This window comes from Phaethon aethereus (assembly GCF_964289735.1).
Source record: "Phaethon aethereus genome assembly, chromosome: 10".
Lineage (NCBI taxonomy): Eukaryota > Metazoa > Chordata > Aves > Phaethontiformes > Phaethontidae > Phaethon > Phaethon aethereus.
Window position 1 is genome coordinate 14450936 of NC_138586.1, and position 22904 is coordinate 14473839.

Genomic DNA, 22904 nt, shown 5'->3' on the forward strand with positions numbered 1-22904 from the left:
CAGACCTCTTCCGCAAATCCGTAGTGCAGCTTTAGCTGTTCTGAACAAAGTACATGTCTGTAGGCTCTGTTCCTTCCTTCACAAATCATCCTGATATCTTAAAAGCTGGATTCCATCTCCGAAATGCCAAATTGTTGTTTTTTATATAAAGACTTTTAAAGCTGATTCAAAGTAGCTATAAATCAAAGCCGCAGCCTCTGAGTTTCCCTCTCGAAGGTGGCTTTGGAAAGCACCTGCTCACAGCACTGGCCTTTCCGGCTCCAGAAACTGCAGCAAATTATTGAGGCTTGAAAATTGTCATGAGCATCTTGGCTCTGCATCACAGCAGCAACCACAGATGCATGTGATGCAGGTGGTTCTTCGTTTACCTGCATCTGCATCTACGTTAGCCTATGGACAACTCTTGGCTACTGCTTTTCTGTGACTCTCTGAAGGGCTCTGAATGTGCAGGGCGAGGTGAGCGGAGAGGCGGCAGTGAGAGCTGCTAGCGGTCTGCTCTGTAAAACGCATCCCTGCGGCGTGGGTCAGATGCGAGGTCAGATCTTGAAGCACATGCGGCTAATGTTCCTGGGTTTCAGAGAACCGCTAAAACTTCTGCAAATAATTTTGGTTGTTTGGGTGGTTTGGGGTTTTTTGGTGTTTTGTTTTCCTTAGTGCTTCTGTGAAGTGCTGCTAATAACAGGAGCCAGCAAGCTGCTGAGATCTGCAGCGTGATTTTGGCAGATTTCCTTGATAGAGGTTGAAAAAATTTGAACTCCACTCTACACCTCTCCTCCCCTTGGTAGCAAAAGGACAATTAACCTCTTATATCTGTAAACGTTTTAGTGAGAAATAGTTGGGGAACTTGCCTAAAGAAGCCATGAAAAAGCTTCACTGGGCAAAGTTATTGTCCTGGTTTCAGCCAGGATAGAGCTGGTTTTCTTCACAGAAGCCAGTGTGAGGCTATGTTTTGGATTTGGGATGAGAAACTGTTGATAACATGCTGATGTTTTGGGTTGTTGCTAAGTAGTCAAGGACAGTCCTGCTCCTCGTGTTGGCCTGCCAGCAAGAAGGCTGGGGGTGCACGGGGAGCTGGGGGGACACAGCCGGGACAGCTGACCCGGGCTGGCCAAAGAGACATTCCATACCATGCGACATCATGCCCAGTACATAAACTGGAGTTGGCCGGGGCGCGGGAATCGCTGCTCGGGCATGGACTATTGATCACTGGGTGGTGAGCAATTGCTGTATTGGGCATCACTTGTTCTTGTACATTCCTCTGTCAGTATTATTATTGTTGTTATCATTGTTGTTTCTTTCTCTCTTTCTGTCCTATTAAACTGTGTTTATCTCAACCCATGAGGTTTTTTCCTAATTCTCTCCCCCATCCCGCCTGCGGGAGGGGGAGTGAGTGAGCGGCTGCGTGGTGCTTAGTTGCCGGCTGGGGCTAAACCATGACAGTTATCAGGTGTATGTGGGGAAGGAAATGGCTCAGACTGTAGCCAAGGACAACTGCAAGTTTAATCTTGGTTCTGACTAAAGGCAAAGGTTTCATTACATGATTATTTTTTTCCCCAGTAAAAGACCTGATTGCTGATCTCTCTGACATGTTTCATAGATATCCGTTGCATTTATGTGATCTGGTGGTTTTGGGGAGAACTATTCTTAAAAGCTTTATTTTTTTGTTAACAAACTTGCTGATTAAAACTCTTCTACAGAAAGATGCTTTCTGATACTTCTTATTTTGGGGAAGAGGAAGCGCATAATTGTTGCATATTATATTGAAATAAGCTGAAAGGGGAAGACAAGCTCACTGAGAGTGTTCACTTCAACTGTTTAACACTCTTGGCCACGTTATCGCCAGGACTACGGGGCACTGGCCATGAAGGTTTCATGAATCGTCGCACCAAACCCCTGTATGTCTGACTTAAACTAGATATGTGTAGGTAGTGTTAGAATGTCCTACTCATTTATTTGTTTTTAGGCCATTTCTTCTTGGTACCGTGTAACATTTAGCCCATCATTTTCTTTTGAAACTCTCCAAGCAATAAGAGATGATTTATCTATGGTACGCCGTTCCGTGAACTACATGTGCATTTTGGCTGACTTCTTCGGTGCTGCTAGCTTTGTAGTCTCGGAGCTCCGCAACGCACTGGTGCTCTAAATGCTGTTGCTTATTTCAATAGTAAGATGGGATCTTTGGGAGGTCTTAGGAAATATATCCTGTAGTTCAGAGCTGGTTAAAAAGGAGCTGGAAAGGAGAGGATAGGGAGCTGCAAGGCCATTTGATTGTGCTATGGGCTTTAATATCTCCCCGGTCTTATTTCAGATGCTTGGAGTCACACTTTGCTTGCTCAGCTAATAGTACACAAAGTGATCATTAATCAAAGTAAATAATGTGGCCGTAGCAGGAAACATAAGACACTGAATGCTGAGAGAGTTTGCATTGATTCCAGGGGATTTTGGACAGACAGGTATCATCGCTGCGATGTAAATAGATAAAGTTTCAGGTTTGTGATTAGTTTTACAGTTCAGCATCCATCACCTGAGCTGCGGTAATGCTATATGAGCCCTTAGCCTCTGGTAAACGTTGCTGTTTTTTAAATGCAACTTTAACTCTCTTTACTGCAGGCCAAAATCCTGCATTCACATGGCCACCGTTACTCAGCCCCGGTGGGCTGCAGGGTGTGACGCTGCCGTGGCTTCAGTGCAGTTCCCAGGAGTTTGTATAGCCGGGACTAGGAAAGGGAGGTGCTATCACACAGGTCTCCGCTTGCTCGTCCCACCGAGTCATCATCGGCTTTGATATCACACTTAGGGAAAAGTGTTGCTGAAGATGCTAGCGAGGTGATCGTACATTTGATATTTTGTACATGATGCATAAATTTTATCTGTTGTCTTTGGAAGGCTGCACCAGAAACAAGCAATTTGAAGCGGAGAATGTGCTAATTAGCAAGCCATATGTAAATACAGGTGCAGGTAGGCAGGCTGTGTGCGGTGCCAGGGCAGGCACTGCGGCATCAGCCCTGGGGGAGGAGGAAGCCCTGCTAGGCTGGTAAGAGATGTTCCACACTTGAGCTGAGAGCATTGGCACCGTAACAAAGAAATCCTGTTTTACCTCAATAGCAGTGGTTCTCACTTAACGACAGAGAGCCAGGGCTGTGAGCTAGTTGCTTTAGCGCTGGAGGAGGATATTTTTTTGGTGTGTTCTGTGTCAATAACATTTCCTCATTTTCTCTCTTTACAACGTTGGAAAAAAAATGTTTGCAGTTATGTAATTTTTTTTTGTCTGGTGATGGAGTTGCTGGAAGATTGTGGCTGCTGGGCACTCCTCACTCAGGATCTGGTGATTCATGAACTTGGGATACTGGGACATCTTAACTCTCCGGCTCCTGAGCTCCAGGGTAGGAAGCGGGTAGTGCAGGCAGACTGTACGGGCTGACGTGAGAGATGGCTTTGCAGTGAGGAGTTCCTCACTGCAGTGACTGCTGATGGATGATAGGTAGGAAAGCTCTGCTTTGCTATGTGGTGCGGAAAACTCAATCCCAAGTGAGTTTATGGCAGTTTACTTGGATTTAAACCCAGAATCGGCAAAATGCAAGCACTTGGAGTCATAAATGCATAAAGTAGTTTAGGCCAGACAGAACTTCTGGAGGTCTCTGATCCAACCCCCCGCTGCAAGTAAGGTGAGATTAGAGGAGCTCTCTCAAGGCCTAATCTGGTTGAATTTTTGATTATGTCCAAGGCTGGAGAGTTTCATCCTTCATGTTTTCTGTTGTATAATTTTCCCTTACCTTGCCCAATTACGGAAGTTACAGAATGTGATTTTACACAAACGTCAATAATGCAGGTAGGATTTGATTATTAAGTAACAGCTTAACTGGGAAGCTGCCTCAGTAAGTGTCATTTTACTGCCGGAGGACTAGTTGAGGCAAATGGTACGCCTCACGAACTGAGCTGCTGACCTGGTCGAGGCCCATGTAAGGCGCAAACTGTTAGCTGAGTTGTCATGTCTGGGCATGGCTGGAAGGAGGCTATACTGAGGGCTCCCACTGCCATGGGGACAAAACCAAGACTAGTAAGGTTGTAACCCAGAGAGAAGGACTTGTATTTCCCCCTTTCTAGACCTAGCATCAGCTTCTTTTTTTGTTTCCCCCCTGTGGACAGGAGTTTAATTCTTCATTCAAGATTTTTCACCTGCAGTTGTGAAGTCGGTGTCCAAGAACTGGGTTGATGTGAGAGAGAATGGGGTGTTAGATAAAACACTTGGGCACCAAAAAGGCCGTGTACAAGCTGATTAAGAGGAAAACCTGGGGCTTCTTTTGTCCTCTTTTTCTAATCATCAGAACAGATTACTTTGTTAACATTTTCCCTAGATTAGCCTTGTGTTTTTATAAACATACATATACTTGACAAGAATTTGGGGCTTTTTGCTAACAGAAAAGCCTCTTAATTATTACCTTTATAAATATGCATCTTTGTGTAATTTGTAAGGAATTTAAGGGGCTTGGAAAATGTTCCCTTTGAAATCTGTGCTGCATTTTGCCTGAAGAGTTATAACTTTCTGTAGCTGTGCATCCTGGCAAGTGTTCAGGAGACTTCTGTGATCTTTTTGCTGTATGGTAGAGTTGCGGATCTGACCATATAAAGATAATCTCTCTTGTAATACCATACGAGACACCCAACTTGATGAGGGACGGTGAGCCTCTAACAGTTGGGTTCCTGCAAGGCATTTCAATTAGGTGCATCACTATGGTAATTTCATTATCTATAGACGTTGTATTTGCGTGATGTGTTGTAAGGAATCTTGGCTGCTGTATCCCGTTGGCAGTTTGTCCCTAACTGTGTAGGACTGAGCAAGTTCTGGTGATCAAGTCACAAGGCTGAAAGCTGTGATCTGGCTTGTCTCCCCACCTCTGAGGCTGGCGCTGTGTAATGCTGGGTGCAGGATGTTTATTTTTTTTCTGTGCTGCTGTTTCCTTCCCTGTAACTGCAAAATAAATCTCCATTACTTGCAGAGCATTTGAGAAGGCAGATACGTTACCATCGGCTGATTCAGATCCCTTTGCAGAAAAACCCTTGGAAGGCCTATACAGAACTTGTAGAATACTGCAGCTGGTACGGTTCCATATTGGGTCCAAAAGGTCTTTTGGCACAGCCCCTGATCTGAATTGAGGAGGAAAGGTCTGTATAGTGCGAACTGGGTTTCAAGCCATGGAAGCTGATCTGGCCCCCTGGGCAGTGCTGATGGGTGGATGAAACACTCTTGCCCTTTCATCTTCTAAATCTGCAGCTGATGCTCTCCTTCTTGAACCTCACATGCCTTGAAAATTATTGTGGTAGTGTGGGTGATCAGCTGAAAAAATCATTGCTTTTGTGTCTAGGATTTGCTATTTTGTGTTTGATGCTTTATAATACAGCAGCATTGACTGTTAAAAATAGGTTCAGGCTTCAGCACATGCAACTGCAAAAAGGCCTGTGCTTTCCGCGGCAGCGGAGAAGTGCTAGCAGGCTGCTCTGGGAGCGCAGCACTGTTCACATGCAAGTGCTTTCTCATACCAAACTGGTACACTGAAACTCATCGCTCAAGTAGGTGTAGCAAAAAATTTTGACATGACCTATGTTAGATCAGTAGAAATTTGAAAGCTCTCTGTGTACGTAGAAGTAACGGTACTATCAAGCGGTGTGAATTCAGTGGATAACGCACTGAGGGGGAATACCTAATGACTGATTTCTAAATGCCCGGCCTGAGAAAACGTCAATATTAAATCACTCATAACACAGACTTCCTAACTGCAATGTACCTGCGTTGGAGCACAGCCCTTCATTTTGAAGAGTACGAACAGTAGATAGCAGAAACGGAGATCTCGGGACCTGGTGTGGCTGCAAGGAGGTTGCTTTGCTGCCATAGAAATCAATGGCAAAACTTGCATGGACTTCAGAGAGAGGGGCTCTGAGAGCGAACGGGCATTTGCCCTCCCCTTCTGTGACTCAGAAGTTCTTTATCTTGGGAATCGTTAAGTGTAGTAGTGTAACTGACAGTGCGCTGGTAAAAGAAACTGTAGGAGGAGGACAAATAGTAAGGAGTGGAACGAATTCTGAGATCAAGTGTGACATTCATGTGCCAGCCTGTCAAATTAATAGCAGAGACAAAAGCTAAAGCAGAGCACTAAAGAGCAGAATGTGTTAAGTCATCTGAACTGCTTTGGTTTACACGTGGTGCCATGCAAAATGACTTCAGAAATTATTTCATTTTCCACTGTGCATACTCAGGGTCCTGAAAATAGCACAAATACTGGAGCAGATTTGCTTAAAAACCTGAAGATTTTCCCTTCTGTGAGAGCTTCTTTGGTTGTTGTGGTTTAAAATAAATCACGTTTCCATGCATTTTGACTTCCCTTGGGCATTATGGGAGATTATAAACTACTTCATATGCATGGTGACATTTCAGATGTGGGTGTGTGGGGCCCTCACGTATATTTTGCAGCTATTTGCTTTATCATTTACTTCATCTGTATGTGACCCATCTCCATCAGTGGAACTTGACATGTTCTGTAAAGTTCCTGCAGGCTCCAGTTTGCCGAGAGGATCTATTTCTTCATTAAACTGTAAATATGTGGGCGCTATCACTCGGTTTCTCAGCAGTAGCTGCTAATGCTATAAACAGTCTTTGGGGCTCTGATCCCAAACCACTTGATGACCCTTGCACGCCTGATGGTGGCTGTAGTTTGAACCAACCAACCAAATCGAGGAGGCCAGTTGGGACTCCCTTGGAGATCAGAGAGTCCTAAGCATGAGCCCTGCAGTAGCGTCCAAGGGGTGGTTAGAGTAAGAGCTGTTTGAGAGGCTCTGGGATAGCTGAGGATTCCCTGAGACAGGCAAATAATGAGCTCAACCATTTTGGGGTTTCTTTGTGGCATCGTAAGATGCATTTAGTGGGGTGTCTAATTCATCTTGTTGGGTAGGGCAGAGGAGGCTGGGAAGACAAAGAAATGGCCAAAGGAGTAAAGCAGAACGTCTGAAAGGGAAAAACAAGAGAACTTTCTCCCAAAGAGACCAGATGCCAGAACTATGCCGCTGAAGGTGGCGCCTGCTTGCTCGTGAAGTGCCACCAAATACCTCCCAGCTGTGGCTCCGGCAGCAGGGAGAATTGTGATTATTTGAAGTGTGTGACTGTGAATGCTGGGACCCTGACTCCAGAGTGTCCCGCTGTGCAGCTGTCTTTCACCAAATATAAACCCTCTGCTCCTCTAGGTAACAGTCAGTCATGGAGCAACACCTGGAAACTGGTTAAATGTCACAGGCAGCATTTACAACGGAAGACTCCCACCGTACCTCTCATAACAGTAAAGCCAGCTTTTGCAGTAATGTCTAGCAGTTAGCGATAAATGCTCTGTGAGCACAGAACAACAGGATCGCGCCTGCCGTGGGCTTTATGATCAGGTTTGTCCCAGTAACACCTTGCTCCGAGGTATGGGAATTTGAGGCTGGGATTTTTACAGTGCCTCACCTCGCCTGTGTGGTGGCAGCTCGCATAGCAGTGACCTGCAGCCGGGACACCTCGATGCTCTCAAATCAGCTCTGCGTCGGGGTCCTCCATTCCTCAGGTGGGTTTGGTCAGGCAAAGAACGTACTTTACTCCTTTGGGAAGTGATCATAGCTATTACCTGGTTGTGGAGATGTGTCCCCAATGGCGATATTCAAATATATCTATTGATATAATTCTGACTTCAATAAATAGACAAGGGGACATTCCTTTGCTTTTTCTCAACAAGTTTTGCTCAGCTATTACTTTTCATCAACTGCAGTATCACGTATTTTGCGAACAAATAATTTACTTACTACTATGTAGTACTTCTTACTAGGAATTTTTTTTCTCAGGGTACTACTGAGGGAGACATTTCTTTGATGTTATTAACCTCAATGATACTCTGCAAACTAAGAATAACTTTCGTATAACTGAAAGCTTTCTGGGACTACCAGAGAAAGATGTAACTTTACATTAAAGATTCAGATACTGATAAATATACAGTGAAATACAGTTGAAAGTAATGAGTGATAGCTGCACGTGTCCAGTTAGGATTCTGTTTTCTTATTTGCAGAGGTTATATATTCAGTCACCCACTCATGAAACAGCCCAATTATGAAAACAAGCCCTAGTGTAACTTTTTTTTCCTCTGAGTGCTTTAAACTGGGGAACTGCCTGAGTAATTTTCTTCTGAGTAGAAGTAATTACCCAGGTTTGTACTCGGTGGTTTTCCTTTTATTAAGGTTTAGAAACAGGATTGAGACTAGATTTTGGCAAGTCAGAGGGATTAATCCGAACGCTCACAGCAGATTTAGTCCTTTCCATGGGGGATTTGAACCTTGCTGCTCCGAAATAATTAGCACGCATTACACAAGATAAAAATGGAAATTCGTTATAAATCATGATGGATACAAAAAAATATTACTTTGAAAGCTCAAGGGAGCTATTATAACAGCTTATACACATTTGTTTATGAGCTCACGGAGGGGATGTAAGGATGACTACAGAGCTCAGGCAGGCTCCGCTGTTTTAGAGTTGGGGTCAGTTGCTAACTTGGCTTCCTTCTTCCAGAAAATTCTTTACTGTCAACAATAAGTAGCCATTTTTTGTTGGACTTCTTCATGCGCCTGCCTTTGCTGGTGAGGAGATGTGCACACACAGACTTGTGTCATGCTGTATGCCGGAGTGGGTACTTGTTTGCCACAGCTAATGTCTGAAGCGTGAAGACGTTGCACCACGAGGGCGTTGTGTTGTTTTCTGACCCTTAGGCTACAGATGAAGAAAAGTTTGATTTATTTGTTCTGGATATTTCCAGAGATTTGTTTACATGAAATTACATTGAATTACTAATAATAAGCAGGCTATTTTCTCCCTGCCTCACCGTTCGAGGGGGCTGATTTAGCTAGTGAAGACAGGAGACCTTGGACCGTGCTGCAGTCAGCAGAGGAGGAGGATCTCCTCTGGGGTACCGCTTGGCATGTCTGTCCATCTGTCGGGTGCCCAGCTGCCTCAGCCCGCTCCATCGCCAGCAGCGTATCTGAAGACCTTTCTGATTGATCTCTGTGCCTGGCTGTGGCCATCCAGCTACACCTATATAGAGGGGTGGAGGCTGTTACAGGTTATGGGTTGCTGGTTGAAAAGAGAACAACACCTGGGAGCGACTCCCTGTGTGGGTATATCCCCAAATACGGAGGTGCAGGGGCTGTGGTGAGCCGCTGGAGCTGGCCCAGGGATCGACCACAGCGACTTTCCAGCAGGTTTACGGGAACGTATGCGGTGTTTTCTCCTCTATTTCCTAGTGTGACAAGCAATTTTGAAATAATAGCAAAGAGGTGTTTCAGGTATAGAGTGAAGAGGAGATTAAAAAAGGAAGAACAGGTTTTTATAGAAATCTGCACGTCTGTGTAATAAAATATCAAATGTTATGAAGTGAATTCAGCCCCATTTGCAGTCCTCTTAAGGTCAGAGGATGGTAATGTAAAGGAAAGCCTATTCTAGACATTTCTTCAGGCATTGCAGTTACTTCATTAGCCTTTATTTCTTTTCCCTTCTGCTCTCTGACAGCTTTTCAAATCTCAGGTTCTTCCTTTTTGAAATTCTTTGATGTGCTTATCTGTCTGACAAACTGTTTAGGGTCTTGATCTTAATTTAACGTTTGTAGGTACCCACAGAGACTTTTGTTAATTAAGTCTTTAAAATACTAAATTAAGTTTTAGTTTTCTTAATGAATGAAGTTTCATCCTTGCAGTTATTTTTCCTTTGGAATGATGTTCCTATTTAACATCTGGGAAATTTTTATTCCTACAAAGCAGCAAGGGGCTTTTAGGACTAGGGATGTAATTAAGTGAGGACTTTATATTTCTTTGGGGGGGCTTTTGTTAAAAGAATAGGAATACAACATAATTGAAAAGGTCTTTTTAATGAAAGAAGCCTTTGATACAGCAGAGGCATGAGAGCAAGTGGTTGCCCAACCTCAGATGAGGAGCGCTCCTATAGATCGGTGCACAGTACGCTGTTTTCTGGATTGAAGCTGTGGTTTTCCCTGTCTCAAGTTTGGTGGAAGGTAATGAAATTGAACTGAGGGTTGCTCGTAAACCATATTCATTAATTTTGGAGCTACTGATGATGATGGTAATCTGAACTCCTGAGTCTGTAATACGGGAGTGATGGGAATAATTCATTGCAATGTTGTAGCCTGATTTGGCATTTCAGATCCGTAATACAAGACGCAGTGGCTATAAAAGCCTCCTTGAGGCAAAAGGAAGAGACGTATAAAAGAGGAAAAGGTTAACATTAAGAGGAAGAAAATGTTTCCAAAAGGCCTGTGAAACTAGGAAGCTGCATCTGCCGTATTGTTAAAAATATTTGGGGCTATTATGGGAACCTGCTGCGGGGCTTAGGGATCCGTTGCAGCCTGGAGGAGAGACCGAACCAAGCAGAGCACAGGTGAGAGAGGAGCACATCCACGCTGTCCTCTCTGCCGTCGCTGACATCGGCACGTGCAAACTTCCAGTGTAAGCTGAATCTGTTTTCTACTTGAATCACACAAAATATTTCTTTGCTATAGTAATGTTTGCATTAAAAAAAAAAAAAAAAACCAAAAAAAAAAACCCCAAACTGGTAAGGACTTTCCCGGCAGTGTGAGTAGCATAAATGTACTGCCAGTTTTAAGGTGTTTGTCATAACCTTGGTCACAGCAGACTAGTCAAAATGTGATCTCTTTTTGAAAAGCCAAAACAATAATTTTTTTTCAAGGGGAAACCTGAGGGAAAAAATTACTTCTGGAATGTAGAACTTGCTATTCCTTTGAATCTGCCAACAACTGGCAGTGTTTTTGTTGTTGGTTTTTCTTTTTCCTAAATGCTTTCCCTCACAAATGAAATGATGTAAAAATGTTATTTACATTATCTAAAATAATGTCAAGTAATTTCATTTGGCTAGTGTGTTGATTCTTCTTAATTTTGAAAAGAAAAATATTTTGCCTCTGGTAGAAGTAAAGACTCAGCATGCACAGCCCCAGCGCTAAAAGGGAGACCTTTAAGTCCTAATGCATGCTTATTCTTTAGATAGGGACTGAGTGATCTTTAAAAGTGAGAAAGCTGCATCAGGAGATTTGACAAGGTTCATTAAAGTCCAATTAGAAAATTCATTTTGACACTAGGCATCCTGCCCCTTTCATCTCTGAAACAAAAACAATAAAAGTTTCATCACATACAAGTAAATACGTATTTTTAAAGTATTATGGAAATAAATAATTCTCATGTTTAATTCATCTCCTTGTATAATAATTGATGTCTATTAGGGATTCTGACCAGGCATTAGGTAGGACCAGCTTCATCATAACGCAGTGTAGCATTGGATGTGTGATTCACAATTGTCCATAGCGGGAATTACATCAAATGAATTGAAATAAAAATTATTTTCAGAAGAGTTATGAAAGATCTTTTTTAAAGAGATCATCTGTTTTCTGAGAAGTGCAGTCTTGGCATACACTCAAAAACCCATGACTCAGCACCTTTACATTGGGGGATTTTTAATGGTTCTTTAACTACTACTTTTATTCATTTTAGGATCATATTATTTTCAGTTGTAGGTTCTCAGGAATAACCTCCTCCTCTCTGCTCCCAATATTACAAAAATTGAAATTTCCACTTTGGTTGCTTAATTACAGAATATGGGTTTTGTGAGACTCATAATGATGTGGACATTTATAACATCAGTAAATCCAGACATAAAATTAAAGCATTAGGCAGCTCCTATGTCCTACGGCTCTTAAGGCTGCTCCTAATTCCCTTTTTTGCAGTGATACCAAGCATGTGGCGTTTGTTATGCCATGGCAGATGCCTTGTGGAGCCAGTCCTTTTCCCCAGTGCCTGCCCTTTCCCTGGCTTCATTTCCTCCATAGCACGGCTTACCTGGGCAACATTATGCAGCCTTCTGAAATTGTGCAAAACTTTTAAATAAACATTGGATTTTGGACCGAATGCAGGCAAGGGGACTGGGGTGATGGTGGCTCCTCAAAGTGCTGGATCGTGGCTGTTCAAACACAGCGTTTGAGTGGCCTGTGCTGCGGAGCGGGTGCTATGTGCCTGCAAGATTATTCGTCAGAAAATGATTGGGAAAGGTAAATGAGTTCTGTGGTGCTTTTTTATTGCATTTATCTCAATCACATGCAATTCATGGAAAAGGATTTCTGGAATCTTAAAACATAGAAAGCAGAGTTCTGTATGAGCAAATCCTGTGGAATCATTGGCACGTTCCATGGGAAGAGATGCCCAATGTGCTCTCACTCAGCCCAAGTCTTGGCCATAATGAATTTAGGAGAGTTTTTAATTACCAAATTGGTGATGTTCAGAACTTTTCTGCAAGTTGCAGCTGCTCAGTTCTTAGTCCTGTGGCACAGGTCATTGGGGACTGCAGCGTTTTGGCTGCCCCACAAGAAATATATTTCCATGAGTTTTAAATATTATTCATTGATACTGACCTTGCAGTAACAGTATTTCCCAGAGGAAACTCATGTTTTAAGGCTCCATAATTTTCAATGTAAATCACTGTGTTAAAGGGAAAACCCTCATAAGATATTTATTTCACAACTGTGATTATAAAAATAATGTTCTAATCTGAAAAAAAAAGACATAAATGGGAAAATCCACAGAGAACCCCTTAACATCTAAAACCAAGCCAGCCCAGTGACTCAGATGTTATTGTTATTTCTTAGTGTTCATAAAGAACTTTCTCTGAGACTATCTTGAAAGACTAATAACTAAATGAAATAAGCTGCCCTATTCCTGTCTTAGGTAGGCTAGGTCTTAAAGCTAACAGTACAAAGTGTAGCCTTATAGTCTTTAATCATTAAATAAGCATTTTGCAAAGGCAGTGGCTGTAATGGAGGCCCTGCTGTGTGTTTCTTCACCGCTCTGTGAACACTTGGCCAATTATTTTGGTGAGTCCCACCTAAAGGGACAGAAATAAGCACATCCGTTTTAGTAGAAAAGGCTCAGTAACTTTTAGATGGTGGCAAAATTAGACTTGTGACTATGAACTCGTGGGGTCAGTACACTTGATCATTCTGAAACAGTTGTCTTAAATTCAGCCCAAATGTTTCCTGCTGATAGAAATGCCACTTCCTTCATTTTGCATCTATTCAGGATCGGTGCCTTATACGGTGCCTGCAGCTCGGACGGGGCCTGTCATTCTGTGAAGGGAAGAGCAAGCTAACATGGAATTTGTTCTTCCCAGTGATACCGTTTGGAGGTTCAGCTCTCTTTTTGCTGCCTGTACTGCTGGCACCCAGGGTTAAAAGCTGTAGACACCCCAGAGCTGCAGCGAGGGCTTTCAGCGACTTGGATGAGGACTGCAAAGATGCATCAGAACAGTGTGGGCAATGACTCCTGGGAAGACCATGAAAAAATAAAGTATGGCTAATGGACCCGAGTTCCTCTCCCTTCCCTTTGGCAGTCGTTCATAATAACACAAAGTAAGTATAAAGCCTGGCACCAGGACGAAACACTAGTGATTTATGCTTGCTTTAAGAGATCCTAAAGCCAAGAGGGATCTTCAAAGGCTTCCCTGAATTAATTCCTGGTTGAGCTAAAGATCGAAGCTTAAGCTAGACCTTGCAGGACTGCAGCTGCCCGCACCACGGCCGTAGCACCAAGGAGCTGAGCTCACAGGCCGTCTTTGTTGCAGGGCTTGGGTTCAGCTGGGCGCGCGGGCGAGCCCGCTGGCGCGTTTCTGGGATGGTTCGTACGCCCAGACCTGAGCGGGGGGAGCGCTTTGCGGCACGGGGCCATCGGGAGCTCTCTCCTGGGCTGCCCTGCATCTGCTGGCCTGCGGGCTTCGCTGCCAGCCAGAGCGATGACAGCCGGGTGTGCGGAGGTGAGCCTTGCTGAGCATCTGCACCCTCCTGCGACCAGCATGGGTCACGTTTGTGATGCTGAGCAAAGCTGACGTGGCCAAATTGCCGGGGCAAGTAGCAGGCGGAGAGTTTTCCCACTTTAGCAAGGGGGCCAGTGGAATCCAGTGAAAAAGAGCGACTGAAGTGGGTGTTTGAGCCTGGTGATGAGCTCAGATGCGCCTGACGTCCTGCTCAGCCCAGGCGCTGTCTCCTGTTTCGGGTAAGACCTCTTTGTTCCTGTGAATCGGTTCTGTGGGGGTGCTGGTCTACATTTCCTGCCCCATCTGCTTCGGTACCACTGAGGATTAAGTTTTTGGATCTGCCCTGTGCTCATCCTTGTTGATAGCATCCTTTCAGATCAGTTCCATCTCCCAGGGGTGTGAAGTGTTTTGGGGTTTTTGTTGTTTTTTGTTTGTGGGTTGTTTTTTTGTCTTTTTCACTTAAATCTGGTATTTCTATCTGAAATCGAAACATTTGAAATAATCCGCTTCAGGATTAAAATGACATCTGATAATTTCTATATTGAGATTGAAACCCATCATAATATCTTAAATTTACATAAACCCAATATTTAAGCATTAGACATTTCCTATTAACATGTAAGCAAAGCCACAACCCAGGGAATTCTCTGACTAAACACATAAAATTATGTTTAATTGCAAACTGGTTTAGTTTAGTTATCATCAATCCTTTTTTAGGCAAAGGTGTGAGGTGAGGTCCCTTCTATCCCTTTGATCGTATTATGATCAGCAACAGTTGGCTTAAGTCACTAATTATGGAGATAATTTTCTTCATATGACCCTCATTTAAGTGCAAACCATGTTTGATGCTTTCTTTTGTAGCCAGTGCACCTATTAAAATACTCTTTTTTCTCTGTATTGTTAATTGAATTCTAGCTTAGATCCAAAAGCAGTTTGACACAAATTGCAGGTAAAATTAATAATCTAATAAATAAGAAATGTAAAAATGTGGAAAAAGCATAGTTGCTAACCATGCTGTGTCATTAGCATAAAAAAATTTGAAGTTACTGTGATGACACAACCAGTGGTAACTGTTACCAGACAATCAGAATCAGTCTTTTTCTTTGGGGGAAGATTAATGGGTAACTGGGATTATACTATAGGGTTAACATCAGTTACTGAAATGAAAATATTTTGGCTGCAGTCAGGGGCTCTTAGGCCAATCTCCTATTTAGATCATACTTCTGCTTTGCGTAGTGTCCCCTCTGATGTTTTCTGCTCTCTAAATGCCCCAGCGGAGTTCGGCGTGCACCGTTTTGGAGGTGAAGGGGGGAGCTGATGCTGCTTTCACCCTTCCTGACTCAGAGCAGCAGCTCCCCATTCCCGCGCCCACCCCGCTCCCAGGGCTGGGGGTGGCGTGTGGGTCACGGGCTGAGGTGTTGGGCTGAGAAGCTGGTCTAGGGGAAGGGAGAAAACCACCCGGGCAGTGCACCGATGCCAACGGCTTTGTTACTGGTGGATTCGGCTCCATCATGTCCATTCAGGACATGGTTTAGGGGACATGGTGGTGCTGGATTAATGGTTGGACTTGATGATCTTAAAGGTCCTTTCCAACCTAGTGATTCTGTGATTCTGTGATCTTTTCAAGGGACATTTTTTTGCTCTGTTACAGAAAAGGATCTAGACTAAGGACACTTGGAATACTTCTCTGTGAGCCGCAGGGTACTTGTGTGTCGGGGCAGAAAGCAACTCCTGGCCTGGTAAAAATGTGGGCATCCGGTTGAACCTCACTGGTGAATAAGGGATGTCTTCGCATCTAAGGCATTTCAGGAAAGGAACGTTGTCTCCTCTTATTTTAGAAATCCATCCCCTTTTTTATGCAAAGCATATAGTAACAGTAACAGAAAGCATCATTAACCTTCCTCTCATTTGGGGAGGAACCGGTTGACTGCACCAAAATTATTACGAGTGATATATTGGATAACAAACAGGAATGCTAATGGGAGACAATGTCAGAGAAGTGTCTGAGGGACAGACCGAAATGCGGCGCTTCCATCTGTCTCGTTCTCTGTGCAAAGGACTGCAGCAAAAAGGAAAATGGCAGCGGGCAACGCTGAAGCCGTGTAGAATTGCTTTGGGTTTAATGTGCTTGCTGTACCCTACCTTGGTGGCAGAGAACCTGCCGCTTTACACCCAGTTTAATTTCAGCCCAGGGCCAACTTCCATGGGATGACAATTTGAGTGTGGTGGAGAACGATTATTACCTGCTTGTTCTGGCTGCGAAAAAGCTTAATCATTTACTCTCTGCTCTTTCTTTCCTAAGAGTGTTCTATAAAATCTACATATCCGAATTGCCCATGCTGACTGTTTAATGAGGAAACAGTGATGTGCCCGTGCCGTGGGACTTTGGATGTCACCGGTTGAATCGGTATAACAGATTGAAGCTGGATGGCAGGTTGAAAATGCTCTCTTGGTCTGTGCTACTCCGAGTTACTTAGTGGTCACTGGAGAAAATGAAGTCCTGTGTCAAAATTGTGCTTTTTCTCCTCAAAAGATCAAAATGAGAGTTAGTCTTCTGTCTTCTTGTGAATGTATGTGTGGGAATTGCTCTGCTGTGTGGTGGTTGTTTTTTCCTAGATCACCAAGTGTCCTGTTGGTTATGAATTAGGGGCTTTAAATCAGACCTCTGGAGATATGCAGCTATCTTCTTGCATGCCATGAAGCCATTCAAAGGAAAACTGAAAGCCATTTTCTGTAAAATAATGATTTTCCTTTGCTCTAGTTAGTAATGTCCAGTATTACTGAAACTGGGTTTAAATATTCTTTCCTTCTGGTTTTTGGGGTTCTATTTGCTGGTTCCCAGTTCAATCCCATTTAAGCAGTTCTGGGGTAAGGGGCAGGCATAGACCATCCCCCTGCCTCTGGCTCTCTCCCTCAAGCCAACACGCAAAGCCGTGCGGAGAAAAAGTTGTCCAGTACAGTGTCTATATTGTGGTCAAAATGCAACTGCAGTCTACGCAGTCATACTTTCAAAGATCGGAACAAATACAAGAATCATTCTTAATTGTTTGTGGACTAAAAGAGAGAAAAAGATTTGCAGTTGAATCTGAGATTTATAACCTCTGCAGTTCATTATTCTCTAGTTACTTCTTTCCAAGATCTGTAACCACTGCATTGTCTGTCCAACAGTTAATTACATTAGTTCACTGACAAACTGTTCTTAAACAACTGCAGTCTACTTTAATAGCTAGTTTTCTATATTAAATATCTGTAGCAGTTTTGTTCTCAGTCCTGGGCTTTGTCTTGCATCCTTTATGTATTTTTTCTCCTCCTCAGGCACGTTTGTGATGGGAGGCTTTCTCTCCGGCGGTGTTACGGTAGGGTTGGAAATGCTGGGTATAAGGCTCTTCCCTCCTGCGGAGGAGCCCGCGTGTGGTTTTGCCGTGTCCAGCAAGACACGGGAGTTGCCCGGGGTCCTTTCGGTTTGACTACGCCGTTCTGCAGCGTCGCCTTTTGCGGCGCGGAGAGTTGCATGCCGGCTTTATCGCAGCTCTCGTCGGGTTGTGTTCCCACCCGCAGCGTGCGGTGGCCCGGTTCAGTAACCGCGGCCGTCTCTGCCTGCGGCGCGCACACGGAGCTCGAGGAGGGTGCTCTGAAACCGGCACCCCCGGGGCAGGGTCAGTGTGCTGGGGCCGTGCTCGGAGGTGGATGGGCCACCCCGTGGTCTTCTTGGCTTCTCTTAGTACCGGGGGACTCCGTGGGCAGCATTCAGAGATCATACCCTCATGCAAGAAATAAATATTTGTCTTAAACAGGATTATAACTCGTTTGTTTTAGAAGAATAGTGTGAAGTCAGCATAGGTGGCTTTTCTTCCTTAAGCCATATAAATCTTTGTGAGGCTCCTTCGTCAGACCCAGAAGAAATCCAGTGGGCTCAAAGTCATGGGCTCGGAGTTTTGCCTGTGGAAGAAAGGTCTGGAGAAACTGGGCTTGAAGTAGAAATAAAAATGGAAAAAAAACCTGACTGAAACCCTGTTCTGTGTCTTAGTCACAGCAGTTTAAAACTGAGTTTTCAAATTTTTTTATAGTTTTTCAGGGTTTTTTTTTAAGATGATTCTGAGTAGCTGTGTGGCAGCTCATCTACAGTGCTGAACTCGGCCTGTAATACACTGCAAAATGTATTAATAATGGTACGTAATCTTAAATGCCCTGACATTATCCTGCTACTGCACTGGCTTTAAACATTTATAAATTTCAGGGGAACAGCAACTTAATTCTTAATTAAAATCACTAAGCAAATGCAGATTGTATTTAATTTAAATATTTATGGAATTTGTTTGAGCTTTCAAAATAGATTAGATTAGATGTTGAATAGCAAAACTACTAACGTCTGAATGATAATTTTACTTCTGAGCCCAATCAAGAAACTAGTCAGGAATACAGCTAAGAAGTTGCTGTGTTTGAGGAAATATTTTATAATGTTACATGTACAGAGGGCCTTTAAAAATGAATGCTCTCAAGTAAAAGAGATAGTTTAGCAAAATATGTTACTTCTGATAGTATTTTAAAATCTTGCATTGTCTCTTCACTTTGTGGGAGTTGCAGTTCTTCCCGTTACCCTGAATACAACTCCAAAAAATATATAGTGAACCAAAGAGACATGAGAACATACCAACATGTCAATCCACTTGATTTTTGTAATGCTTAACATGTTAAATTGCAGCACATGACTGTCCCAGTTGATTTTAATTAGTCAACACATATAAAGTTAAGCATGTATGTAAATGTTTTCAGAGTAGAAGCATAAGCCTGCATAAAGAACATTTTTACGATCTTAAGGATGTTCCTATCTGTAAAGAAATTCTTCGTGTTACAATCTTTCACAATATTCCCCCCAGCACTACTGGTTTTGTAATCCAGTATATCCTTTGACGCAGCATTTTCTCCACTGTGGTTCAGCCACGAGTAACGGATCGGCAAGGCTTTTTCAGGGGCAAGTTCAAACTCTTGGCTTCTTACTCCTGTTTTCCCAAAGCCAGTTTTCTTCCCCTGCCACACCTTTTCATTTTGGGACACACCTTCCTTATTGCATTTTTCTGTCACATACCTGAAGGTGATCAGATCCTACAGGCATTAGGATGATTTAATGTAACTGTAGGTTTCATTTTGCAGAAACGTTAATGTTGCCTAAAAGCCCTGGTACCTATGAAATCTTTCAGGATTGGGTTTGAACCTTCTGGAGATCTGTTTGGCAGTGTCTCATGTTATTCAGTGTTGCAACAAGTGCTCCTGAGATTGAAAGGCTCCTTGTACCTTTCATACAGATGTTTCAACGGTACCTCCTACCGTGCCTTGCCATCTTCCACTGGTTTTCACTCTGTATTGGGAAGTCTGTAAGAGCTGCAAGATCTTTTCTGGTGTTCCTCTATAAGGCTACTAAACGTTATGTGAATTGTTTTAGGGTTGTATTTCCTGTCTATTTGTACACTGCTGTTTAGGCTGGAATATAGCACATGTTTAATTTTTTCTTAGCTTCATCACATTTCATTCCTTGCTTCACTGCATCATCTGTCCTGTTAGTCCATAAATCTGGTCTATTCTAATCACTGTAAATTCTCTGTTTCCCCTAGCTGTGTGTCACCAGCAAGACTAGTCACTCTGGAAATTGCATTCCTGAAAGGTCATTTTATAAAAGATACAAGAGGAGGCATTTGTGCAAGGCTGATGCTTAAGGCATTGTCACTTGCCTTGGCCTCAAAGCAGCTGCTGCAGTCTGTGCTGCTCATAGGCTGGTCTTGGTAGCTGTCGCATGCAGACGGTCACCAAGGTGTGTGCCTTCAGCCTCAAACTAATAGCACAGCAAAGTCTTCACTGGGATTTGTGATCTGTGTGCGGTATAAATTATGTCGTATTTGTAGGGTGGCCTGATAAGGGAGAGTTACCAGTTCGGAGTCACTTTTATTAGAAAAAGGACTTTTTTTAAAGACCAAGGTTTTGTGGTACTTGGAAGCAGGCAGTGATGCAGAGCCAAGAACATGCAATGGCTGTTCCACCACAGGATCCTCTTATACAAGAACACACTGTGCAAGTCTCCTGCACCTGATGCTTGGCTTTCCCCCTCTTCCAAGAGCACTAATGGGTTGGTACTTGCTGTATTGATATTGTAGGTCTGTGGTTTGGCTGAGATCGGTTACATTCAGTAACTTTCCCTGCTTTCCATGCTTATAGATGTCAGTGCCTCCACTACGCTCTTGTCTCTGTGCGGATCCTGCTTTGGGGCTGGTTTGGTGGCACAGACACCGTGTGCTGCAACCAGCACGCATCTGCTAATGGCCTTCTTTGTACTGCTGCTGCTTCTCCTCCTCCTTCCCACTCATTTAGCACTTCTGCATTGTGTCAGATATCCACAGGAAAGTCCTGGGCAAAGATTTTCATCTTTCTTGCACAGCCTCTAGCAAAATGAGCCTTGGCTGGTGCTGCTTTGATGCTCTGGGGCCTGTGTGAGTGCCCCAGAGGGGCACCCATAGGGTGCACTGTTGGCTTTTGTAATTTTATTTTCTTAGGCTGTGCAGTAGTGGTGTTTTGGAGCAAGAGCTGTTCAGTTCCTCAAACTATCATGCTCTTCCCTGCCCTGGGCTCCCGTGCTGGACTGACTCCCCTTGCCAGCCATGCTGTGTTCCACGATACGTGTAGTGGCTCATGGCTACAATTCACATTTGCAAAAGGCTGCTCTTCGCTGTCTTGAATAAATAAGTTTGAGATTCATGAATGAAAAAAACAGGATAAAAGCTAGATACTAGTGTTTATGTTTCTTGAATCCCTCCAGCCTGTTTTTCATTTCTTTCTGATGTTTCAGACGGGTGTCTGGTGATGCTGTAGACATGGCCAGGGAGAATAAATGGAGATGGAAACATGCCAAATTTTGGTAGGACTACTGAAGGGCAGTTTCCAAAGCCAAGTGATACTACTACAGCAAAATTCAACTCTACTGTTCCATAGAGGTTTTCATTAATTAATGTGTTTGTTTAATTTTTTGAGGTTTAGTAGCTTTTTAATGACCTTTTGAATTTGTTTCTGTTTGTGGGTGACTCAGATTACTTACTTTTCTAGCCTGGGGATGCTGCAACATCACGTGCCATGCTATACAGACTTTGCTAGTCCATTGATGACTGCAGAAGGTAGAAATTCTCCCTGTTGCACAGAAAAATGTTGTTATATTCCTTTCTGCTAATTTGTCAGATATGCTACTTTAATTACTGAAGTTAATGCTTAGGGGTCTGATTGCTGGAAAACTTTGGTGACAAATTAAAGCTTCGTGGCTGGAGCTGGTTTGCTGTGTTTGCAGAGGAGCAATTCAAATGAGCGCAAGCTTGCGTCAGTTGAAGCCGGAGGAGAAATTCAGATGTAAACCAGTCTAAATAAACAAGTAAAGTGGAGAGCGGTGTGAGCGCTTGCTGGTGGTTGTGTGATGAAAGCTGCTCATATTTGAAGCTGTTAATTGTAGGCAATTTTTATGTGATGTTGTGAGGTTTGTATTACACTGAACTATGATGATAAAATACTAAAACCACAACAAATTCCGAGTAAGCCACAGCTGACCAAATCACTTGATTAATAGGATTTTATCTAACGGGGATGGTTGAAATGTACTGTGTAGAAGTCACAGATAGATTTCCGTTTCAAGGATGAACGTTGTTCATTCCTCCCTCTCTCTCTTCCCCCAAAGGTCTCCCTGGCGTATTTGAGTCTCCTCCGCGGTGAACAGTTCAGCTCAGTGCCATCCACAAGTGCAGAGTGCTTCGAAAAGAGCCCCCTGAAGGCACGTTAGCAAGACCCTGAGTCTCAGATGGAGCAAACTTCCCTCGCTCGTCACGGTATGCTGGCCTCAGATCCTCTTTGGAGCAGCTACCAGAGGGGCTGAACTTCGCTGTTTCCTGCTCTGCTGCCCAGGACATTTTCCGTGTTAGCAGAGGCTGGTGGAAACCTGCGTCTAGGTGGTACCACTTGCGAGTGAGGTACTCGGCCGGCTCCTCAACGGCCCCTCGCTGCTTCGGTCCCTGCCAGCAGCGCTGCGTCACCACGCGCCAGATGTGCGGGCGGCTGCAAAGAGCTTCCCTCCCTGCGCGCAGGTGCTCTCTTCCGAGCAAAAAGTAAGTGTTGGTCGGTAAATGCTGGGCAAATACATTACTCTATGTTCGGATTAAAAAAAATGCTGCTCCCTGGGGGCAGGCGGGCGGGAGAGGACAGTCCAGAAGTGTGGCAGCTGGGTGGGTTGGGTTGGGAAAGTGCCAGTGCCAACCCACTGCCCTTTATTTGCCTGGCAAGGCAGCTCTCCCAGATGAGGTGAGATGTGGTGAACCCAAGATTCTCTTTAGGAAGGTTTACTTGGTTTAAAATGCTTTGTTAGCAAATACCGCTTCTGACTTCTTGTAACTTTTAACTAGTCCCAGTTCATCTCTGACTTTATTTTAAATTGAAAGGTACTTTACCTAAAGCATTCTCATCAGCCAAACCACTCCTGGGTTCATACACAGAATAGTTTAGTGTTCATCTGTCTCATTTCTTTACTGTCCAAGGTGAATCTCAGGGGTCTAAAGCTCTGAACTAAGTGGCTTCAGGCTATTCTTCTGGAAAACAGAGCCACTTAGACCTTTGTAAAGAAAATAATTTAGTAATCAGTAAAAGAGACCTGTCTCTAAGCCAACCCATTTGGAAAAAAATTACAAATAATTATGAACATGTTATCACAATAATACTGATGATGCCTTTCCATTATTGCCAGCATTTCTTCTTCCCTGCAACTACAAGGACTTTGCATCCTCTTCCATGATCCTGCATTAGAAATGCTTTGTAATGCGAGATTGACACTGCAGACGCTGTTTCTCTGAGCGCTTCCCTGCAGACCGATGCAGCTAAAACCGTTGGGAAGTGAGGGGGACGTTGCTGCCGCGCTGCTGGCAGGGCAGCAAGTGTTGCCCTCCAAGCTCTGTACACCCTTCCTCTGGAGCAGGGGAGGACCCAGGTCTCTGCTCCCTTGTAC